This window comes from Echinops telfairi, unplaced genomic scaffold (assembly GCF_000313985.2).
Source record: "Echinops telfairi isolate 266 unplaced genomic scaffold, ASM31398v2 ScPeMD7_7468;HRSCAF=8506_2, whole genome shotgun sequence".
NCBI classification, from domain to species: Eukaryota; Metazoa; Chordata; class Mammalia; order Afrosoricida; family Tenrecidae; genus Echinops; species Echinops telfairi.
In genome coordinates this window covers 953,324-957,438 of record NW_022111371.1, presented here as the reverse complement: position 1 = coordinate 957,438, position 4,115 = coordinate 953,324, and positions in this window count along the sequence as shown.

Here is a 4,115-nt window from a genome sequence, read left to right as displayed (position 1 = left end):
CTCTATTTTTATACTCCCCAATAATCATTTCTATCAATCATCATATAATTACAATAGTCAGAAGTATAAACCTAGTATAGCCAGAACCTAAACTGAATTCTTAAAAGAGTCAAGTTCAATCCTTATCTATCTTTTCTTACTCCTTACTTCAACGATTCTATTGTTATGAAATATGGCCTTAGGCCTGACTACATCAAGCCACGGCCAGGATTTCTGTCAGCCATTTTGACCTTCTGTCAGTCATTTTCATTAAGCAGCCTGGTCTCTGAGAAATTGAAGGGGCAATTTCACCCCCTGATCTCAAAATACGCCTTAATCACATTTATTTTCACCATTTCAAACAGGAATAAGCAGAGACAAAAACAAAATAATCAAAATTTAACTTCCTATATTCTTTCCAGAAAACAACACAGCAAACTGCATGGCCATATCTAACCTCTGGCTCTCCAAAGAAGAAAAACTACAAGGCAGAGGTCAGACAAGCATCCACTCTCCATCTTTACAATTTGACTAAAGAAACAAATTCATAGACACTCATGTATATGAGAAAGAGTTTTATATAAAAGAGCAATTGTATATTGAGAAAACACCCCAGATTAAATCCAAGATTAGCCCATATGATCGATAGCAGTCTATAAATTCCTCTTCAAACTCACACATGAAATGATGCCAAATGCAGGAAGAACACAGACAAGTGGGTGGAAAGTCTTGTGGATCCAGTAGCAGTGAAAGCATCTCAGCACTAGCAGGGGTCTCCACTTGGTTCCTCCAGCTTCAACACTCCAGCTCCATCAGTGTAGGTCCATGTGTCTTGTCAGCGGGAAGACGAAGCAGAGAGAGTATGTGTCCCATCTCCAGGTAGGATGACAGGAATTTCCAGAATCCTTAGGAGAAGGCCATGACCACACAGAAGCCTCATTGGCTATGATCTAATTGACAGGCCAGACTCCACCCCTTCACAAGTTGACAGGAGATTATGTAATTGCCACAGGGTGCTAATGAAGCAGGATGAGTGTCAGATATATCTTGAGCAAATATCTTTTGAGATATAAAAGAAATTAGATGAGCCTGTCTGTCATAGGGGTTATGGTTGGACTGCGAATTAGATGATCAGCAGTTCGAAACCACCAACCGCTCCATAGGAGAAAGAAGGGCTTTCTACTCCTGTGAAAAGTTTCTCCATAGGAGAAAGATGGGCTTTCTACTCCCGTGAAAAGTTACCATCTTGGAAACACAGTGGCATTAACTCAATGGCCATGATCTTGGTTTGGTTTTCTGGTACCATAAGAGAGATGGGGTAAGACATGTGCCAAGCAAGACACCTGGAGATTTGCAAGGAACCAAAAAGCAAAAGTTGAAAAGGCGGTGATATTCCTCCAGAACCTATACAAAGACAGGCCTTCCCCTACATCCAGTGCTTTGAATGGGAACTTCCAGCCTCCTAACCCATTGATAAGCAGATGGATTCTGGGCTCCCACTTAATTCTAGCCCCAATCCAAGAACAGCCAGTTCTTATAACATGACCCTATTTGATATTCACTTTCATGAAGTGATCACTGAAAATAAGGGTGCTGCCTGTGGTCTTACAGGCTTGTATTCGAAAAAGTAGCCATGTAAGTGAGGCATCAACTAAGTCCTCATAGAAAAAGCACACCAGCCTGTGTGATCAAAAATGACAAATAACAAGATTAAGATGAAGGGAAAGGTATCAGAGCTTAATTTGTGAGCACCCAGTTTGTAGAAGGCTGTGGAGGACATTGGGAGCCCAAAATCCATCTGCAGAGAACCTATCGGATTAAGCCTTTGGCAGATTCCCCTCTGTACACAGTTCAGGGAAGTGAACAGCCTACTATCAAGTAGAAATTATTGTAAATTTGACTGTGGTGAATGGAACTAGGATATAATATGATACCTGGTCGATTCACCTCCTTCTTGGTCCATCCTGAATTTGCTCTAGGTTTAAATATTTCTCACTTATTCCTTGACAGAAATTTTCTCCCTGGCTTATTTTAATATTGCTGCTGGTCTTTTCTTTCTTTCTTTCTTTCTTTCTTTCTTTCTTTCTTTCTTTCTGTTTTATATTTGTTTTTTTTAATTTTTTCTGTTATGTTTCCCGGTTTATGAAGCACAGAAGGAGCAAGTTCATAGAGACAATAACTGATGGAATAGCTTATTGAAATGGGACAAGGGGAGGTTTCATTGGAGAGAAAATGAATATGAATACAGGGAGCGGCAGGGTGCACTAGAACTCATGGTGATGCTGCATATACAACTCTTTTTAAAAGCAGCTGAACTATGGAAGTGTATGATAGTGAATGTTATGTCAATAAAACTATTGGGGGCAGGGAGCTATCCCCTTGTGACAGGTCTGTTACTAGGCAGCTATCAAAATGAACATCCACCACTTCAAATTCAGGCTTTCTATCCCCATGGAGAGTTACAGTGCCCTCATTTGATCTCCTTTTTGACCCATTTTTAAACTTTATCTCTTTTCTCCTTTCTCTTTGAGGGTGTTCTATGTTTGGTGTGGTCGTTGGTGTTAGTTTCTCTGTTTGCTTATGTGCTGTGTATGATTTTGTATACCTGCGTTCTGTTTTATATGATTTTCGTATAGGAAATCCAGGACAGGTAGATCTACAGCGACAGTGACTGGATAGAGGCATGGCAGAGGAGGATGGGGGTCAGTGGGGAGCTAACAACAATGGATGTGAGAATAAAATGGTCTGAAATTGAATGTGGTGATGATTACACAAATCTTGAATTGCATGATATGTGAAGAACATGCCAATAAAACTATTTTCAAAAGCAAAAAGAGGGACAGTCTCAGAATACCCAGAGGGGCAGTCCTATCAACTTGCTGGGAGTCAGAATCAACTCCGTGGTGGCGCGTTTGGAGGTTTGGACGTGAAAGACTCACGTCACTCCATTTACTGGAAGCAAAGCTAGCCCTCAACCACAGGCCTCCTGCCACTGAGGACAAGTCTCTGAATGGAAAATGATGCTGTTTCATGTATATGATCAGGAATAGAATGTCTCAGTATCAGGAATAAAACCTTAGGTCCTGTGATGATGATGATGATGATGATGATGATGTAGAAATTCCAAAGAGTGGTCTCTGGGTTCAGAAGAATGGAAAACAGAAAAAGAGCTTGCTTATTTATAATTAACTCATAGATTTTTATTGGGCAGTGCTGTGAGTCTGGGATTGTTCTAGAAGCTGAGAGGGATACAGAGAAATAAGACAGGGCATTTTTCCTCAGGGGTTCTACCGTCTAATTGAATTTCCCACACAAAAGGGCAGCAGCATGCGTTTCTGAGGGTGGGAGAAAGAAGTAAAACTTGAAGGGAATGTTTTCAAACACTCCCCAGAGGCCACAGCCCAGATATTTCTGGTCACTGCTTTACAGGAAAACCTCTACTTTTGACCAAATACTCACCTTAGAACTCATCCATATTACTAAAACCAACAAAATAATTTCCACATCAATGTTGGAAGAAAACTCTACAGCATGTAACTTCAGTATGTCAAGACACTGACCATAATAGGAAAGTGATTCCCTCTCAACTTAATAATAACCTAGTTATTCAAGTTAATTATAGGTAGCTCAAGAAATGGGCATTCTGAACCAAATAAATACCCTCCTGTTAGCCAGACTTCCTGAGACTATCACACACTAAAGTCTATTCATTGGCCTGCCAATAAAAAGTTCTTGATCACCTACTAATAATAGCCAGCCCTTAATGAGGGCTTACCATTGGCGGGCCCTTATTTAAAACTCATTACATCCCTATGAGGCAATGTCATGAATTAAATTATGTCCCTCAAAAATACGTGTCAACTTGGCTAAGCCATGATTCCCAGTAGTGTGTGGTTGTCCTCCATTTACTGATCTGATGTAATCATTCTCCAATTTGTGAGGTATTATAAATCCTAACCTCTATATATGTTAATGATGCAGGATCTGTGTAGAATACATATTTAATCACCGCCTTGCAAAAGGGTAGTATTGAGTCTCACCTTCACGCGTGTCACCCCTTTCCTTGAATAACATCTTTCACTTTACAAGATATAAAAGGAGAAAGAAATGAGCAAAGAGAGAAGACCCTCACTATT